This window comes from Schistocerca americana, chromosome 4, assembly GCF_021461395.2.
Source record: "Schistocerca americana isolate TAMUIC-IGC-003095 chromosome 4, iqSchAmer2.1, whole genome shotgun sequence".
Classification (NCBI taxonomy): Eukaryota; Metazoa; Arthropoda; class Insecta; order Orthoptera; family Acrididae; genus Schistocerca; species Schistocerca americana.
Genome location: NC_060122.1, coordinates 576,459,309 through 576,481,193, shown reverse-complemented (window position 1 = coordinate 576,481,193; position 21,885 = coordinate 576,459,309).

Below are 21,885 nucleotides of genomic sequence, written 5' to 3'. Positions count from 1 at the left end.
GTTAGCGTGGCAGATGACCTTGTTTACAAGTTCATCTGGAATGTAAACACTCCAGGGAGCTCCTTCATCTTCACTGCGAAAGAACAAGATTCTCTTTTGCAATAGGTACAATTGCCTGAGCTCAGTTTTCGTCTGTCTTTTAACCTCTTCTTTAGAGCAAGTAAAACTGGGTCCTTGCTTTGTTCCCTGCTGATGTCCCCTAGGTTTGTGGTGACAAGATTCACAAACGCCACCTTCTTAATATAATACGGCCTGCAGTGTTTTTCTTCTGGTGGATTTGCTCTACTTCTTTCCAATCCCATAGATGAACATGACAGCACATTCTTGATAATGTTTCCCTCCGCTGGTACATGCGTGATTGTAAAATCGTACTTGTACAGCGTGACTGCCCGTCTCATGAGTCTCTTATTGCGGAAATTCGCAGTCAGTGGGAACTCCATGGCTTTGTGATCAGTGAAGTTCCTTGAGTTTATCCCATACAAGTAAAACCGAAATTTTTCGAACTCAGACACGACCGCAAAATCTTTCAACTTGGTTTACAGAGTAGTTTCTCACACATTTACTGAGAACACGGCTTCCTAAACTGATGGTCTTACGCACGATGTTTCCCTCTTGTTGATATTTCTAAAAGATCGCCGCCACGCCATGTCCAGATTATGAGGTGTCTGTCGCAATGCAAAATTCGTCTACCAGGTTTGGGTGCATTAACATCAGTGTATTAACCACCGAGGATTTGAGGCTCTGGATTTCACCTCCCGCCACATCGTCCCAGTCCCACGGCACCTTGCTTCCGGTACGCTAGCAAACTCATAGTGTAGCTAGTTTCTTCGCATGATGACTCTCTTACAGAATTTTCTGACGCCAAGAAAGCCACAGAACTGTTTCTTAGTTGCTAGCATTACAATTTTGGCTATTGCCTCGACCTTGTCCGGGTCTGATGAGATTCCTTCTGCGGTGACGACATGGCCGAGGAACGACACTTCTGAGGTCCCAGTTTACGACCTCTTGATGTTGGCAGTTACTCCACGAGTGCCATATTTCTCCTCTAGGTCGTCTGTTATACCTCACGGCCAGTCCTAACACTTTTCGATGCTGGGAAAGCAGCCAGTCCCAAACTTAAATTTCCACGCAGAGACGAGAAGACGTTACGTTCCCAAACTTAGTTTCTCAATGGCCACCTTAGAAAGCATGTTTTGATAGATTTCACTTAGGCCTAAAGTGAACAATACATTTATCAAAGATATCATTATTTCTATGGGCTGAATATTACAGCATGCTCGACCAGGCCCCTCAGATAATTTAAGTGCTTTTGTGTCCCAAAATGGGCCATTTCAAAGCAGCATTAAATGTAGTGTTAAATGTAGTGTCCTAAAGATTTTCCGAGGGCTATCGCGCCCGGTCCAAGGTGAACACGGAAACTCGAGGATTTTTATGGACGCCAGCTCTTGATACAATAAGTGTTCACAGCACAGTCAAAACGCCTTGGCTGGACGACCCCGCTGTAGGCAGAAACGCCTAACAGGTAGATTCAGGTAGGGAGTATTTCACCTCCGGCCAAAAGCTTTGTTTGTACACCGGTGCGAGAAAATCTCGGCACCAGCAATTTGTCCCTGGTAAGGGATTACAGATGTTCCTTCCCCTGACAGCTGACCATGCCTTCCGTGCTCCAAATGTCCACTGCATCATTTACTGTTAAATAAAAAGACCAGTAGCTCGTTCTCAACTGCAGAAAGTACTATTTGAAGAAGGGCTACGATAAAGATCTAGCATGAATGAACAATGTACATGCACTCATTGATTCCTGAGCATATTGATGACTTCCTGCTGTCTCGGCAAAAAATTATGTCTCAGATGTAATAACAACCCTATAGAATGGCCTTGTATATGGATATCCTTGAGACAGTGACTTGTTCTCTCTCAAGATTTGGACTTCATGCGTCAGTCTTCTTCTAGTATGACAGTGCTTAATGAGCAGGTGGTCACGAGAAGTTCCCAATTTTGGCCGTTGTTTACAAACCGTTGGCATTCGCCTACAGTTTTCTGGAGACAACCATAATGTAGTTCCCACATTATAGTTCCCACATTATTGTGTAATGTAATTGAAAATTTGTTAGTTCTAACACCTATGTAAATTATAACGCAAATCTGGAGGCAATGAAGAGAGATGTTCGGGCCATATTCTTCCATAAGTCCTCTACTGATGATAAGCCATGTCATGGATTGTGTCCATTAGGAGAAAATTCGTGGTGCAGATAAAGTAGGGCTCAGGCAACTCGAGAATCTTATTCTCACCAGCATTATCTTCCTGCTGCTGTCATTACAGCAATTAAATCTATTTTCAGAGACTTGCCTCATCCTGACCTTCTAAGGAAATGTCTGCGTGGGCAGACACAGAACCAAAATGAGTATTTCAAGAGCATAATTAGTAACCGCCTTCCTAAAACTGTATTTGTAGGCAATGAAACTAGGAGTTCATGATGATGTTATTACATTCAATTGTGGTAATATTGGAAAGTGTTGGGTATTGAAAAAGCTGGGAATTACTCATGGTGAAAATATGATCACTGGGCTGCAACATTGCGACGAAATGAGTCGATGCAGACAGGTCTGCATCTAATATGGCCAAGAAAGCAAGACAAGCATCCAAGAAGGTGAAAAACAAGCAGGAAGACCTGCCAGAGGCCAAAGAAGGGCCATCATATGCAGCAGGACAGTTTTAATTAACTGTAAGTAACAAATTTCATAAGTTTTTCCTTTAAAGTCAATTTCCTGCAAACCTAAAATTTTTAGTACGTATGCGCCATTATATTAGAAACTATCATACGTAAATGAATGAAATTTTCAGAGACTTTGCATAACATAAAAAGCCACCTCTCGTACTACATTCATTAATATCCTCCCATTAGGAAGCGCACAAAAAGTATTTTCTTCGGAAAAAAGTTAATATTCTTTGTTCATAAATTTAAAAAAGTATTTCTTAAAACCAATAAAATGGATGAAGTAGATTTTAGCACAGCTGACCCTATTAGCATCATGCAACATACGGTAAAAACATGAAGGTCCTCTATCAAATAGTTTTTTTCAGTAATATGTCAGATACTTGCCTAAATTAACATGGGTTGGTTAGACAGGTTGTGGCCCCTCAACTGACGTAGACGCAATGCAAGAAATATCTTTGGACTTACTAATACGGGTTTGATCTACACTCAGAAATAACTCAGTGAAGAACGCAGCTCAACAACAATAAACATCGATCATGCTGATGAGCCTTACACGTGTCAGGCTGTCTGTGACAGGAAGTGGAGACTGAATATCATTCGTGCTGCAAGGTTTCTCTTTATTTTAGCAGAACGTACTAAGTCCGACGCATTAAGCATCTATCGGAAAAACGCTTCCAATGGTACTAACTGCTGATAAACAGATATACAATCATAAAACTGTGCCAGATAGGTTAGCAAACAGATTAAATACAATAAAAAGAACCTGTAACAGTACGACAGAAGAGTTAAAAATTCTTTCTCGAAAGAAATTGAGATTTACAATCCAATTTACAATTCTATTCCAGAAATACGCTTTCATATACGAAAATTGCTATATCACCGGATAGCGGAGGCGCGCAAGGCACGTAAGAGAAATAACTAGACAAATCTGATGTCAAATATTGTGTTCTGAATGGTAAAAATAGTCTGCGAGAACCACCGTGAAATTAATAGATCTTATATCTCGTGGAGTTTGGCCGCTTAAAAAACCAATAATTACAAGACGGAGCATTCATAATCACTCCGTATGCCTAGTCGCATCTTCATAAACAGCCACTATACTGGTACAGTAAATGGCAATTATAGCTAAGGTTACTGCCGATGCTCGGCTCACTTGTATCTGATAAACCAAATCGGAAGCTCACCGGACATATCCGGACAACGATCCAGGAAGGACAGCAAGGAACAGACACACACCTGCAATACAGCGGCGGTCTCCGGTCCGCCTCTGGTCATGTCGGTCGCTGAAGCGTAGACCTACAACTCTTGTCATTCCCTCGGTAAGTGCCCCCCAGGACCAAAGGTTTGCTGTCGCCAGCAACAGAGGTAATACTGGTTCGCGATCCAGAAACGCACCTGAGTGTTTCTGCCAGGTATCGCTGCTACGCTCAGAGCCGGTGACTGAACTGCCGAACTTGTACTACCCATGAACAACCGGCACACTCTCACCTCGCTGCCAGGTTCCATCTCGGCCACCTTACCCGGAGCGAATCGTTTCATCGTCCCGGTATGAGTGTCACTGGCCACGAGCCTCTGATCTCTGTGTGAACCAGACCCTCCTGAGGCTACTATGTTTTACTAGAGACCCGGACGCGACCCGTCGATCGTTGAAAGATTCATTCTCCCCCCTCCCCAAAACCAAAACACTGAGAGGAGGAGGGAAATAACAGCAAAGAACCCACACTGCGCTGGAGTGGGAACCTCTATACCCTACAGGGATCAGCAAAAAGTGGGTACCAGTGTACCAGAAGCTTTATCTAAAGGACCCCTGTGCCCAAAGTTCCTAACGAAGACCTCATCTCTGACCTGCACATTCCTAAGGCGCCAGCCTCAATTAAACCGCATCACTCCCGTCCTACGGGCGATTTTTATGTTTACTTTGGATTAACGGAAGGGTAATCCTATTGGGTGTGAGCTCATGAATGGACCAAAGATTTGCCAGTGGGGAATTGAGGGGTAAGTTACCATAACAGTCGGAGGAATTGCTCGATATTTCTCGGCTTGGCTGTATTAAAAGCTTTGCTGAAATAAGGTAAGGCACCATAGTGGAAGGCTTTTAAGGAAGACTTTAGTTTGTGGCAGCACACTCGGCAAATAAAGGCTGGGAGTAATACAGGATGGTGATGATAACCTCAGGATGGAAGCAGAAGTTCCGAAATTAAGAGGGGAGCATAGTCGCTAACAGTGACTCCAGAAGGCCCAAACCAAGAAAAAATCTTATGTAGGCGCCCCACTGTAATGCCACTACTCGGCAACAGCCAGCTGAACTGGGTAAAATCATCAATGGTGACATATATATAGCGATGTCCACCTTGAGGGCCGACATATTCGATAGAAAGGCGCTCCATAGGCGCCACCACACGCGTGGACTGGAGAAACCCCCTTCACTCATCCGAATTGGGCATTGCCATGTGACGTTCTCGTCAATGGTTAACCATCATCTTGGCATCTCAATAAAGGAAGGCCAGGTGACAGTCGCGGGTATTTCATGGATGGTCCTGTGGGCTCTAAAGTGCTCCCTGGCTACCGAGTTGTGAAAATAGTTTAAAAGAGCAGGAACAAGAACAGAGGGTAGGCAAATCCTAACCTCTTCACCCCGCAGACGCCTGAAGCTCCAGCTTGCCTGAACTGCAACTGATCCGTAATGGGGCCTAGTTCACAATCACCCTGCAGTTGCAGCGCGAGGTCTCCAAACAGCACATGAATGTCGGTAACTTAACAGAAACCTCTCCCCGGTCCTCGTCACTTAAGGGAGGGCCCCTTCCTGAACCTCGAAGATACGATTTAAGGTGCTGGCATCAACATTATCACATCCTCTGATATGGCCCACGTTGATCCATAAGGCGGAAATAAACACAGACCATCGCGCTAAGCGACTTGTTTTATATAGAAGGGCTAAACCCGAACTAAATGCCTGACTGTTTCCAAGGTGAACTCACTAGAATTTTTCCAATGGAAAGAGAACCGCTAGTCCTTCCAACTCGTAAGTGGAGTATTTTTTTTCTTTCGCTGGGAGAAAGGCACCTAGAAGCACAGGCTAAGAGCCTCCGCTCCCCATCTTATTGCTGAAGGAGCACAGAAGCAACCCCAGTGCTTCAGGCATCGGTATGAACCATAGCATGGTTAAAGGCGGGACTACCAGTATCAGAGCGTTACCCAATGCAATTTTCGGAGAGTTAAAGGCGGCTTGTTAGCTGTCAGCACTTACGAAGCCAGTTTCGCGAATCTGGGAAGGAATATCGGAAGTAAAATTGGTCATCCCAATAAAACAGGCTATGCCTTTCTTTGTTTTGGGAGGGTGGAAACTCTAAGTGGCCTTGGTCCTTAAACGATCATCCAAGGTGACACTGTAGAAGACGTCATCCAAATTGTTATAGACGCATTTAAACTTGAGATAACTAAGCATGGAATCAATCAGCCTCAAAAGAACCAATTCTCCGGCAGACAGCCCGAAAGGAGCCGGGCTAAACTCGTGTAAGTGACAATCGGTACAAAATGTTCCGACCACCTTGTACTCTTTGGCCAAAGGGATTTGGTATCAGGTGTGATTCGAATCAAATACCGAAAAATAACGGACATCTGAAAACCAAGAGAAATGTCTGTGCAAACCTTTGAATGGGAGAGGACTACAAGATTACCTTTCTCATTCAGAATACCTTAGTCGGCAACCGCTAGGAATACCCCACCATTATACTTCGCGACCAAAAATATTGACGAGGCATTCGCCGAGGTGAGCGGCCATGTAACCGCCTCGGCACAGCACCTTCATTTTAGGTGGGGACAACCAATCTGGTGACTGTCTGACGGGATTCTCATCAGACACAAAATACGATATTCAAAATGGTTGTTTAAGACTTAATCTGTCAGTCAACACCTCGGGAGAATCTCGCAACATGTCTAGCAGGACCTGAGCTTGATTGGGAGGCACGTGCGTATAGCGAAGTCTGTACACGAAATATGGTTACTACATAAGTCACCGGCCTTAGAATGTTGGCACAAACGGAACTTCACAGTGGGGTGAAATCCAGAGTAAAACCGGTGGCATGCGTAATGTAATATTAACCCAGTTCGACAAACAAAATCGCATGCTACTGAAAGGTCGGTACTGAACATTCCTCCACCAAAACTCCCATAAGCTAGAAAACTCACCAATCCGAAAAGAAATGGCCGGCGAGTGGAAGAGCTTCACTGCTAACGGTCCTACGAGAGATGCCTGCAGGTATTAAATTGGAAATCTTAAAAATGTGCTGGTGTCTGGAGTACCACCAACGACTCATTAACGAAACACTAGTACCCGAGCCCAATAAAACACACAGCGCCTTAGGTTTAACGTAAAAAGAAACGAAAGGCAGAAAATTGTTGGTCATCGCTTTCTTTATTCCACGGCAACACTGAACCGTTACCATGCCGTGCCCTCCCCTGGCGTCAACTTCTGGAATGTTCTCTGTCCCCGGATTTTCATTAGCGGGTTGCATTGCCTGCCCGCCACAACGATAGCACCGACCTGTAGCCGCCGACATCTTATTAGGCGAATCCTTTCCTCGAGCGGGGTTGGAAAAAGCTTGAGATCACACTCTCTCAGAGACTCTCCTTTGGTCGACTTGCTTACCCCTCCACAAAGAGTAACAAGACTATTCAAGTAGCGACAGGCCACGAGTCTCACAGCAAATACAAACCAGTGGAACGATCCTACGCCTTAACACCTTGCACGACGGGGTAACAACCTCGCAGACAGAACTGTTGATCAGAAGATACGGCTGCCGTACGTACTTCATGAATAGAGTGAACTAGATCTTCACCCGCTTTCTGAACCTGAAATAAATAATGGATTAGGTCGATCTTTACCTCAAAGGACAAACTCTCCCTCAGAACCCGCGCTTGCAATTCTGCTACGAACCCTCTTTTAGCCAAAACTGTGCCGACCGTTCCGGCCAAGGACGCTCGACACAAATGATACATCAGCTGGAAGACGGTTTGCCACAACATCGTGAAACCCATGACTTGCTCCCCTAGTTTAACGGAAAACCACAAAAACTAATTTCTGCTGCGTGTCAATAGGGAGACGTTCTACGCGATGCAACACTCAGAAAAAGATTAGGGAATGTAGCAAATACGGCGGGAGGTATGTCTGCATCATCAATTTTTTGTGACGAGGAGAATTCCTTGTGTTTGCTAACTTCGGTTTCCTGAACTAACTTACCCGTTATCACTTTCCCACTTGTCGGCACACAAACCCATCCGCAAGTTAACCAACATGTTATAAAGCTGGTTATCTCAGGTTTGAATTGAAGATCAGTGACCTCTGTCGCTAAATCTTCAACAAACCATACTATTACACTATTTCCGTATGAATTCGATATACTTGTGCACGGGATGGAGCACTGGATTTTAGGAACTGAAGAGTTTACTGAAGCTCAGAGAGGAAAGCGGCACAGCATTAATGGGGGATGCTCACCTGTTCCATCGGCACCGTCGTCACCTGGATTGGCAGCCCGTGAAGTCGCGCTGATCGTTAGGGAACGTCTCCATCTTCCTTTAATCCACTGAATCGACACTCATACTTAAGCTCTTCGTTCCTCAGACAGCCAACTCCGACTACGACTCAAGCCTATATGTGGAACCGGACGAAAGTGGTATCAAAATTTCAAAACAGCAACTGTGTCTAAAAAGGAAAGATACGAATCACAATATCAACTGTAACTAAATGTAACAACACGAATAATGATAAGTAGATATCAGTTCTCTGCAACAGAAAGTAGAGACGTTCATACATAATTTTTTATGTATATTTTAGACAAATAAAAATAGAAGAAATGAATAAACACATCACACTAAATGCAACAAGAGAATGTTAAAGAAGAGGCGTCCCCACAACTCGGGTAATAGATACGTTAGCGGCGTAAAGACGCGTCTTGTGTACACAGCTACGTCCGCAGCTCGTGGTCGTGCGGTAGCGTTCTACCTTCCCGCGCACGGGTTCCCAGGTTCGATTCCCGGCGGGGTCAGGGATTTTCTCTGCCTCGTGATGACTGGGTGTTGTGTGATGTCCTTAGGTTAATTAGGTTTAAGTAGTTCAAAGTTCTAGGGGACTGATGACCATAGATGTTAGGTCCAATAGTGCTCAGAGCCATTTGAGCAATTTTGTACACAGCTATCTTTCGATTAGTATGTTTGTAGTGCTTTCTGGAGTTGTTTTGAAGACCTATAGGAAACCGTTTCAATCTCTAGGACACCATGTCTACAGATTTCTTGCCTTGGGCGAAAAAGATCGATTAGAAAATTTCTAGGCACTGTTGTCTCGAAAGCATTTCGCCCGTCTGTCTTAATGTGGCATGCAGCTTAGCAAGTAACGTTTAAGTTTACTAATCGTGCTCTCGGCGTCTCTATTCCCGCTATCACTAAATTATAATACTTTTTTTTCAGTTATGTGAAAAGTCAGTTAGCAAATTCTGCAACATAACCTTTTTATGTTCAGTTTCTAATCACATGAAAGTGATCCACAATAAGAGAGGTTTCATTTTAGAAAATTAGTTGCTACGAGTTTTTTTACATTGCTTTTATTCTTTGGCGTTTATAAACATCTTTACACAAGTACGTCTTCTGGGTTTTGCAGATATAAGACGATTTCTAGATGTGCAATGAAGTAGTCTATAATGTGTTAGCTGGAAAGGAATAAACTATATAAAGCTTAGAGTGTACGAATTTCAACAACGATTATCCGAGCAGGAAACTGTCTAAAATAATACATATGAAACTTTTTTCCCCCCTGATCTATTCCTACTTTTCTCCGAGCGTTATAATAACTGGCCACTACATTGGAACACGCCACTCTTTAACGTAACCGACATTAACTATAGTACTCATATACTAAACAACAATATAGAATTTCTGGTACAATGAGAGGTCACAAACACTGGACGAAAAAGTATCACAGCATTAAAAAATTATTGGTGTAAAGCAATGAAATTTCGGGAATACGTCTGCCTACGTAATTTATTTAGACTAAGTGGTTAACATTAAAAAATCACAGCTTAAGTTAAGCGCAAGATAAGCCTTCGCGAATGTGAAATGCTCGTCCACTCGTAACCAGTGTAACCGCCAGATTGTTGAATGCAAGCATACAAAATGCTTGCATTGTGTTGTATAGGTGCCGGATATCAGTTTGTGGGACAGAGTTCCATGCCTGTTACACTTGCTCGACGGACGGTTTATGCCGTTTGCGGATGACCCTATCTGTTCGACTGGAGACAGATATGGTGATCGAGCAGGCCAGGGCAACATATTTACACTCCGTCGAACATGTTGGTTACAACAGAGAAATCTTGTTGCAGAACTCCCCCTGGAATGCTGTTCAGGAATCATAACACACAGATCGAATCACTAGACTGACGTGCAAATTTGCAGTCATTGCATTTTGACATTACGCGAAATCGGCGGCGACGAGTGAAAATATGTACCGGAGCGGGATTCACAACCAGGATCTCCCGCTTACTAGGTAGATACGGTAACCACTGCGCCCGACGGGACGCAGCGTTACCGCAACTGCACGGACTGTCTCGACGCACCTCACGGCCGATACACACTCCCATCGAGCGCCACCTATCCGCAGCGCCTGCCCATTCCCTCAATATTCGCTCTTCCAAAATTCCTACAGCAGGTAGGATGTTTTGCGCATTCGCACAGAAGAAGGTGGATTCGTTGCCCAGCTAGGCCTATCAAATTATGAAAGTGTAGTGTCTGTTGTTTCAGACATATTCGATATTCATATAATAAGATTTGTAAAAGTCGTTGTATCAGTACGGCGCCGACTGCAGCTCAGATGAACGCTGCAGATACAGTACGATGCGACAGAGTTACAAACCGAACACGATGGTCTTCCTTCTCGGTAGTGCGAGTGGCCGTTGTAGTGGGACGAAATTAAGCGACACCCATCCACCAATGTCAGCCCAGTTTGCAGGTGACTATTAGTTTAATTTAGTTTTGTTTATGTATTTTTCATAATATTTGTAATAGCTGTGAATTATCTAAATGTTTTGTATTTTTTTATGTGTTTCATGTACGGAGAGGGCGGTGCAACGAACGGAGACAGCATCTTCGTTGCCGCGACCAGAGAGGAAATTGCTGGCCGCTATACGTCGCGGGTCGACAGCCAAGGGGCAACAGAAGATCCTGGAACCGAGTTGTTGCGTCGTGCTTCTAAACAGTTAAAAATGAATTTTTGTACTCTTTTTGTACAACAATGACGTCATATAGAGTGTAATCTTATTGAAAAGTCAGTCACAGACTGTCAACGATCAAGTTCACATCTGTATGTGTAGGAAGCTAATAAAATAGTGTATGCTACTAAAGTTGAAACACGTGTTCTGAGGATTTATTTATGAAGAATTATGTGAACGGATTAATAATATATTTGACAAGATTATTGATTCTTACAGCGTTCATCGAAACTTTGAATCTCAAAAGTTTATTTAATGTGTGATTCTGATATCGATTAGATCAAGATAACGTGTGTCAATATAATTTCTGAGGAGAAACAAACGAAATTTAAATCGAAAAAGTTACAAAAACCAATTGGCCCAAGTGATGTAATTCTTTGCATACGACTCAACTGATGATTTACAGTTTCGTTCAAGAACCATTCTATGACAATTTAAAAAGAATATAAATCATTTTGAAGTGGGTTGTAACTGACGTAGGTGACGAAGTCTGCACATGGTCATATGTCAAACAAAAATTGGTTACAAACAAAAACTTACGTCGTTACACTACACCGTGGCGACCGTGACAGGACTTGTGTGCAACTAAGGCACACAGGTACGAAACAAAACATCAAGAGTCCTTCGCAAGTCAACGCGAGTTTTCGTGGAGCCTTCACCTGCCAGCGGCGACATCGCGGGTGTGGGCATCTGACGGAGCGCAGCCAAGCAGTACGGTCACGCAGTTGTTCCACGAGAAGGCGCATCTGTTGGGCAGCAGCTGAACGCTGCAAACCCCGACAACCTTTTTTCTCCCTAAACTAATAGGCCCAGTACGTCAGCTGCGGGGCGTTCCTCCGGCTGGTGTTAGAGGTGTTGCTGAGGGCTTCGCCTGTCTACGGCGGTGCCAGGCGTGGTTGCAGCCAGTGACGTTTCCGGTGTTCGACTCAGCGTCCTGCCGGTTGCGGAAGCGGGGTCGCAGCATCTCAGCGGCTGCATCGACGGCTGTTACATCTGCAGCCCATAGCAGCACACTGATCATCGAGAACTACAAATTACAATATTAGTGTCCTTTGAGTTTGTTTCAAGTTGGAAGTGGAGTGTTGTACATAGGGAGTGTGCTTTTACAGGATTGTTGATTACAAGTCTGCGTGTGTAAATAGTTAATTTCTTACAACAATGTCGGGAAGTGAAGTGTCAGACGAAGAGCACTCTATGTCCGATAGGAGCATGAGATCCCTTTTTAGGGCGATCGCTAAATTAAAACAATCTAACGGGGATTTTCTAGCTGAATTAAAACAGTCTAACGAAGAATCTGCTGCTAGATTAAAAGAGGAACTAAAACAGGAATTAAAACAGTCTAACGAAGTATCTACTGCTAGATTAAAACAGTCTAACGAAGAATCTACTGCTAGATTAAAAGAGGAACAGAAACACGAATTAAAACAGTCTAACGAAGAATCTACTGCTAGATTAAAAGAGGAACTAAAACAGGAATTAAAAAGGTCTATCGAGGAATCTACCGCTAGATTAAAAGGGGAGCTAGAAAAATCTGCAGACAGGTTACAGGAACATCTTAATGAAACCAGTCGAGAATTAAGTGATAAAATAGAGTATTCTAAAGTTGAAATGCAGGAAAATTTAGTAGGACTTAGTAATAAGATTGTAGATAATTGTAAAAGGTTAGAAGAACATATCCAGGAATCGCGCGAGGAAAAAGCTCGCATGCGAAACGATATTGCTGACTTAACCGAGAGACTAGATAGTGTCAATATCTTAGTTGTAAATGAAATACAGAAAAATAACGATATGTTACGAGATGAATTTTCTATGCAAACAGAAACTGTTCGCTGAGAATTATTGAAATCTATTAAAGAGGTCTCTACCAAACCTGTAGAGATTTCTTCAATAGATAATGTAGAATTAGAGACATTAACTCATCAAGTAGAAAAAGATCATACCGAAATCGAAAACATGAAATTTTTAATTACTGAAATATGCAGTAACCTTGAGACTGCCAAAGATAATAACATTGACGAAGGTACAGAGCGTTCACATCGTGAACACAGTGAAGAATCGATATTAGCAAATCGCGTATCCAATACAGAAATGAGAATACAGGAAATTACTAAACGGTTATCAGAATAAGATAATAATGAAAACATTTCAAGTAGTAGAAGCAATAACGTAATCAGAGACAACAGTCGCATCGAATTTGCTAGCTCGGACGACAACAATATGAATAAAGAAATCACGGCAAGCCAATCCGATGCAACTCCGTCTCGGCAATCTAAACAAAATCCGACTATTTTTCTCGCAGAATGTTTCGATTACGTAACGACAAATTCAAATGTAGCAAGTCGATTTCCTGTATTCGAACCAGGAGGCGAACTTCACCCTATAATCTTTATAAAAGCTTTTGAAACATCATTATCTCCTAAATGGAGTAATGAAAAACGCATTCAATTTGTAATAGGACATTTAGAAGCAGAAGCTGCGGAATGGGCAGTACTGCATAGAACTGAATTTAGGGACTGGGATGATTTTGTTAAGCAGTTTAAACAAAATTATTGGTCAAGAGAAAAACAACAACACTTAACCTTAGAGTTGTTAGACCCTCCTCCTTATTCTAAACGGTGGAGAGGTTACAGGAATTACTTCAAATGGAATTTAAACCGTGCTCAATTAATTGAAGAACCCATTATTGAAAGTCATCTATTGCGAGTCCTAATTATTGGATTACCGTATTATGTAAAGGAAAGAAAAATGTTATTCTTCGATTTATAGGTGAGCCTTTACTAGCTGCTCTACCTTGGCCACCAGTAAATAAGATCCAACAATGCATCCCAGACGAAAAAGTTTGCGAATAAATTGTAAAAAGTTCCGAACGGAGAATTAAAAGTTATAATCAACATGCTATAGAACCCTCATTTCAGGTAGGAGATCTTGTGTTAGTACGATCTCATCCTAAAAGTTCTAAGATCGGTAAGGAATGTAGAAAATTCTTCTTTATCTTTGAAGGTCCATATGTTGTACGTAAGATTGTACATCCCAAAGCGTTACTTCTTATGGAACCTTCATCAGGTGTAATTAAAGGATTATATAGTGTTGATCAAATGAAACCCTTCATTCCTAAATAAGTTAATATTTAGTATATGTTACACACAGAAGAGCGTTCATAGTTTATTCATGTGCAGTTTATCGTGATAGTTAAGTATTATTTTAAAGAATGAAACAGAAAGCTTAAACAAGTGTTCTACAATAATCTACTGGTACTTCAAAAAGAGAAAGATAACGAAAAGGGGGATTTATATGGAAGAAAGTTTGCTCTTAGGTCAAAAGGAATTTTGTATATTTTATATTTACTCGGATAGTAGGAACCAAAGGGGATGGTTAATAGTTTTAGGGACCATGGGCGTCCAGAGCTATATAGCTCACGAGAGCATAACAGAGTGCCTCTAATAGAGGTTTGTAACAGTGTTAATATAGAACACACCAAACAGGGCTCTCTCGCTTGTTTCTTCTAAATAAATTGCCATTACCCAACAAGGTGTCCGAAGGTAAAGAAAGCCGTGCCGAGATTCTAAAGAAAGTTTGCTTGATTTCTTCTTGACCTCAGGCATAAATAAGGCATTAGGGAAAAGAATGACGTAAAGTAAATAGTACCATTAGTTATTGTGAGAAACTTATTAGTAATATACAATTTTGGAAAGAATAACTCTAGTAAGTGAATAAAACTGAAACTAATTTATCATAATTTGAACGCTCTGTCCTAATGTAACAACGTTAAAGAACGTACTAAATTAGTATTTATTAGCAACTATTAAATGTAGAGGAGTAATCTCCACATATTCGGTTATGAATAACCATAATAGCACAATTAAGAGTAAATGACAAATAGTCACAACAATATCGTATTAAAAGGATTAAATCTATCTAAGAGCAAGGACTCTAGATTACGTAAAATGTGAGGAAAATGTATTAACATTTAAATATTGTATATTGAAAAGTATTATTTTCGGTTAAAGCCTGACAAACTGAGCTTGTGGGTGGGGTATGTAGTGGGACGAAATTAAGCCTCACCCATCCACCAATGTCAGCCCAGTTTGCAGGTGACTATTAGTTTAATTTAGTTTTGTTTATGTATTTTTCATAATATTTGTAATAGCTGTGAATTATCTAAAAGTTTTGTGTTTTTATATGTGTTTCATGTACGGAGAGGGCGGTGCAACGAACGGAGACAGCATCTTCGTTGCCGCGACCAGAGAGGAAATTGCTGGCCGCTATAGGTCGCGGGTCGACAGCCAAGGAGCAACAGAAGATCCTGGAACCGAGTTGTTGCGTCGTGCTTCTAAAAAATTAAAAATGAATTTTTATACTCTTTTTGTACAACAATGACGTCATATAGAGTGTAATCTTATTGAAAAGTCAGTCACTGGCTGTCAACGATCAAGTTCACATCTGTATGTGTAGGAAGCTAATAAAATAGTGTATGCTACTAAAGTTGAAACACGTGTTCTGAGAATTTACTTATGAAGAATTATGTGAACGGATTAATAATATATTTGACAAGATTATTGATTCTTACAGCGTTCATCGAAATTTTGAATCTCAAAAGATTATTTAATGTGTGATTCTGATATCGATTAGATCAAGATAACGTGTGTCAATATAATTTCTGAGGAGAAACAAACGAAGTTTAAATCGAAAAAGTTACAAAAACGAATTGGCCCAAGTGATGTAATTCTTTGCATAAGACTCAACTGATGTTTTACAGTTTCATTCAAGAACCATTCTATGACAATTTAAAAAGAATATAAATCATTTTGAAGTGGGTTGTAACTGACATAGGTGACGAAGTCTGCACATGGTCATATGTCAAACAAAAATTGGTTATAAACAAAAACTTACGTCGTTACACTACACCGTCCATATCTCGACTTTATTGCGATTGCACATTCTCCTGACGACTGTTGCTGGCAATTATGTACTGTGGTTACATTCCTGCCAAGTCTTTTTTTTAATGTCGCAGAAGGAACATGAGGCATCTAGTAGTCCTGTTACATGTACTCGTTCAAACTAGGTGACATGTTGATAATGACGTCTTCGTCACCTTAAATGCATTCCTTCACCCCCTGGTTGCTCCTCTCCTCTCCCATCACTTCCCCCTGCCACGTCTTCACTGTTGTGCCCCCCCTACCCTCCATCTCTATACCCTTAATCTCCTTTCCCAAGGTGGCTTCCATCAACGCCCCCTCCCGGATGATGCCCTCTCTCCCTCCATTTATCCCTCCTATCACTCTGATCCTCACTCCCCCCCCCCCCCTTACCTCTGTCCTTTTCCTGGACTCCCTTTCCCCCCCTTCCACACTCTTTTTTCCCCACCTACCCTCTCTCTGCCCCCCTTCTCTCCCCCAAGTCCTTTTGCATTTCCCTCCTCTGCCTCTTCCCATTCCCTCTCGCGTCTGCCCTGCCCCTCTCCCCCCTGATGGGTCCTCTCCCTCCTTTGGTTCCGCCCACCTTTCGTTTTTTTCTCTCCTCCCTTCTTGTTTTCCTCCTCATCCAAGTCTCCCCCCCCCCCCCCCCATCTGCCCTTGGCTAGGGAGTGTCATCTTTCTGCCGACATTTTCGTGCAGTGTTTTACAGTGAGTGTTTAACAGTGAGTGTTCCCTGTTGTGCGTCTTTTGGGAAGTGTTGCGAACGGCCATCATACTGTCGCTGGGTGTGATTTTTTTTTTATCTCTTGCGAACAGAAACCAGACTGTCGCCGTGTTTTTTTTTAATTGTGTGTCTCGTATGTTACACGTCTGATTCATGTGTACTTTATTAACATTGCCAAACCCTTTGCTTTATGTTTTAACTTTCCACAATTTTCCGCCGTTTAACAATTTAAGTCACCGTTTTATCGTCTGTTTTTCTTGTTTCTTTTCTTCTTTCGTGTTTAAAAAGTCTGTAGGCTGTAGAGCAGCGTACTAAGCTGCTGCCACCCTGCCCTCTTCAGGGGGAATTGAAATTCAATAAAGGAAATAGAAATGCATTCTTGACTAACATCAACCCACCACTTGTAGTCTCACAATCAAAGGTAACTAACGCTCACGGCCGGTACAGTGAGTATTTAAAGCAAACCTGATATACATCCATGTGGTGGCACTATTAGCGCCACTCTCCTGCGACTGCCGCAAAATTTGAACAGACATTATCTTTCAGATGTAGAAACACGCCTACCAACTTTCGTTTGTGTCGCACAACTGCTTCGTGATTTTGCGATTTTTCCTTTTCATCAGTGCAGGTGCCTTGCGACAGTCAACAAGCGACAGTACTTCCCCCGCCAATTCTGGGGAAAAAACTGGCGGCAGCATGTCCATATTGTTTATGGCCCAAGGGGCATTGGACTCTCTCTCTGTGTCTCCTTATCTCTTTCCTCTATCTCTCTCTCTGTATCTGTGCACCCTAGCTACCACATACTGCCTTCAACTTGAGACGGAAACGTATTGCTAACAGAAATTGTACACCACGAGCAGTAGCAGCAGTGGGACGGCCCTATGTTGAAATTAGCATGTCTCTTTCATCTTCACTATACGACCTAACTATCACACAAATGCACGTTATAGATCTCGGCTTCGTAACCGCGTTACACAGATAATGAAATGGATTTGCACAACATGAGTCTTTCAATATATTCTGTGTACAAGCGTTGCATTAGTAGATTTCATTACATAGCAGCCAACCTCCTGCCGTACCGTAATTTCGGAGGATGACAGATGAAAGCTGAAGTTATCAGCAATACCGGCACCAGAATTTCTGCGGCACGGTCGCGCAGGAAGCAGGACCGTCCCCCGTGTATTTCTGTGGCGGAGAACGCGAGGCGGCGCTGCACGGCGCCCGTGCCGGCCGTAGCTCTGCAGGAATTCGCCGGCTGTCCGCGGTGCCCGCCTGCCCGCCGAGCCGCACGCTGCCGGCGAGCGCCGTCAAATATCCGCAGGCGGCCCGGCGTCGCGGAGCCGCTGCATTCCGGCGTCCGTGGCCGCCACACAGCAGCGCGCGGCAACGCGCACCACGGCGGCCGCTTTTATCTTGTTTGTGTCTCTCTGGGCAGCCGGGTGACGTTTTTGCCGAGGTAACCGGTGAGGCTGAAGTGGAAGGGAAGAAGAAACTTCCGTGGATTAGTGCAGCCGGCGTGCGGCGTTTATCTGGCGGTCAGCGGCCGGCGCCATAACTCACGGCTGCGGCCGCCCCGTCTCGCGGCCCGACGTTATCCGGCAGTGTCTCGCCCGCTCAAGGCGTAAACCTCGGCGCCTTATCCGATTAATTACACTGATTACGTCTCGGTGACTTTTGATTAAAATGCTGGATAACGCATACGTTGGCATACGAGTGTCCCAACATAAAGAATGCTGGTAAGCCTACTGTAAACGGCCAAGAATAACATAGAAGTTGGCTAATAGTTTAAGGTAACAGTCACTACCTGCACCCAGAGGTGTTAAGCGCAGTTAACATTCATTTACAATGAAGCACCAAAGGAACTGCCATAAGGGTGCGTATTCAAACACAGAGATAGGTGAACAGCCAATGCGGTACTGCGTCTACATAAGGCAACAAGTGTGTGGCGCAGTTGTTTGATCGGTTACTGCTGCTACAATGGCAGGTTATGTAGATTTAAGAGATTTTGAACGTAGTGTTAGAGACGGTGCACGAGCGATGGAACAGCACCTCCGAGGTAGCGATGAAGTGGCGATTTTCCTTTACAACCATTCCACGAGTGTCCCGTGAGTATCAGGAATTCGGTAAAACGTCCAACCTCCGACATCGCTGCGGCTGGAAAAAGACCCTGCAAGAAAGTGACCAACGACGACTGAAGACAATCGTTCAAGACAAGTGTAACCCTTCCGTAAATTGCTGCAGATTTCAACAAGTGTCAGCGTGCGAACCATTCAATTAAATATCATCGATACGGGCTTTCGGAGAATAAAGTCCACTCGTGTACCCTTGATGAATGCACAACACAAAGCTTACCCCTCGCGTGCATATGTCAACACCGACATTGGGCTTTTGATGACTGGAAACCTTTTACCTGGCTGCACGAGTTACATCGAGCAGACGGACGTGTACGGGTATCGAGACAGCCTCATGGATCCATGGACCCTGTATGTCAGCAGGGGAGTGTTTCAGCTGGTGGAGGATCTGTAATGGTGTGCGGTGTGCGTAGTTGGAGTGATATGCGATACATCTGATGCGTCTAGATACGACTCTGGCAGGTGACACGTACTTAAGCATACTGCCTGCATCCATTAATATCCACTGTGCATTCCGACGGACTTCGGCCGGACAATGCGACACCACATACGTCCACAATTGCATCAGAATGGCTCAAGGAACACTCTTCTGAGTTTGGACACTTTCGCTGGCCACCAAACTCCCGACATGAACAAAATTTACAATATCTCGGATGGCTTGCAATGTGCTGTTCAGAAGAGATCTCCACCCGTTCTTACTCTTACGAATGTATAGATAACCCTGGAGGATTCATGGCGTCAGTTCCCTCCAGCACTACTTCAGATATTACTCGAGTCTTATGTCACATCGTGTTGCGGCACTTCTGCCCGCCCGATGGGGCCCTATACGATATTACGCAGGTGTACCATTTTCTTTGCATCTTCAGTGCATAAAGAAATGTTAATGCCGAAACTCGGCCTCAATGTGAATGCGCCATCACAAACGTTATCTCTTGGAGATATTTAGGCGCGAATCGCTTGCAAGCCGCACGACGTCTTGAGAAAAGGGCTATCAAATTTTGAAACTATGTGAGAAGCTGACAATATATATAAATGACCAAGTAGATCCTGTCGAAAGTTCCATGCGGCCTTTCGCGGATAATGCTGTAGTATACAGAGAAGTTGCAGCATTAGAAAATTGCAGCGAAATGCAAGAAGATCTGCAGCGGATAGGCACTTGGTGCAGGGAGTGGAAACTTACCCTTAACAAAGACAAATGTAATGTATTGCGAATACATAGAAAGAAGGATCCTTTATTGTATGATTATATGATAGCGGAACAAACAGAGGTAGCAGTTACTTCTGTGAAATATCTCTGAGTATGCGTACGGAACGACTTGAAGTGGAATGATCATATAAAATTAATTGTTGGTAAGGCGGGTTCCAGGCTGAGATTCATTGGGAGAGTCCTTAGAAAATGTAGTCCATCAACAATGGAAGTGGCTTACAAAACACTCGTTCGACTTATACTTGAGTATTGCTCATCAGTGTGTGATCCGTACCAGGTCGGGTTGTCAGAGGAGATAGAGAAGATCCAAAGAAGAGCGGGTTATTTGGTAGGCGTTATAGCGTTACTGAGATGTTTAGCAAACTCAAGTGGCAGACTCTGCAAGAGAGGCGCTCTGCAACGCGGTGTAGCTTGCTGTCCAGGTTTAGAGAGGGTGCGTTTCTGGATGAAGTATCGAATATATTGCTTCCCCCTGCTTATACCTCCCGAGGAGATCACGAATGTAAAATTAGAGAGATTCGAGAGCGCACCGAGTCTTTCCAGCAGTCGTTCTTCCCGGGAACCATACGCGACTGGAACAGGAAAAGGAAGGTAATGACAGTGGCACGTAAAGTGCCCTCCACCACACACCTTTGGGTGGCTTGCGGAGTATAAACGTAGATGTAGATGTAGATGCAAGTCTCTCACAGTTACCTTGTTGGCCTAAGGAAAATTTTTTGAGAGACCAAGTATCGAATTACAAAACGTGCCATGAAAGCGAGTAATTACTTTCACGAACGTTTGCAACATGCCTAGCACGGAAAAAATCATATTTATCTTGGTGTATATATATATATATATATATATAGTAATAAAATCCATCCTCACTAAAGCTTAGAAAGTTCTACATGTGAGGCCACTTCGTCCATCTGTCGTACAGCTTTTAAATGACACAATCGTTGTGAATCTTCAAGCGTCCCAGAGGCTATAAGATACGCGTGACTCTCAGCGGCTAAGATGTATGGAAGTATAGATTAAACACTTCGAGGATTGTATGAGGGGTATTCAAACTAAAAAAGTGCGAAGGAACACTGTGGGTATAACTTAAGTCTACTTGCGAAAGTAATCACCAGATGCCTGACCATAACTATGGTTCTGTTGCATGAGCCGGTTTCCCTGTTATCAGAACTCTTGTGGCTGTGAGAGAAGCCAGGATAATGTGTCCTTCAGTTCGTCATCCTAGCTGAAGCACTTCACTTTGAGATATCTTGCGGGAGAAACACATGGAAGTAGGAGGGCTACGTGTCCGGACTGTAGGGCGGGTACTCAAGCTTCTCCCCCTGGAACTTTACCATTGCGCTTTGTATGACCTTGGAGGCATGAGGACGCACGTTATCGTGGATCAGTATCTCTACATTCATAACCAGTCTAGGCCGTTTGCCATTATTTTGTGTATTTCCGTATCTACGGAAAGCCTCACAGTACACGTCAACTGTTTATGGCTTTTCTGTGATGGAGGAATTCGATGATTATCGTAGATCGGATGCCGAAAAAGACGGCTAGCATCACCTCATCGGCTGGGAGCACAACTTCGAATTTTTCAAAGGTACGTGACGGCTCTGCTTTCGTATCAGATGTCTCAATATGTTATCACAAAGACACATATGCAGATTTACACCTGTTTCGTTGTTAAAACGTTACGTGCCTTTTCATTTGAACTATCGTTAGATAAACATTGTATTTATGACGATGAATCGCCGTCGTAGGACATATTAAACAACAAAATCATTTTCACAAATACGATTCAGTTCAAAAAACAAACTGTAAATAGCTTTTTCTCAGAGCAATAATTATTCCACATTTTACGTTATATTCCTCAAATCAACAAGTATCTTCTACTACACATTTTAAAGGCAAACTATGTATTAATTCATGGCGCAAGCTGTTGCCAT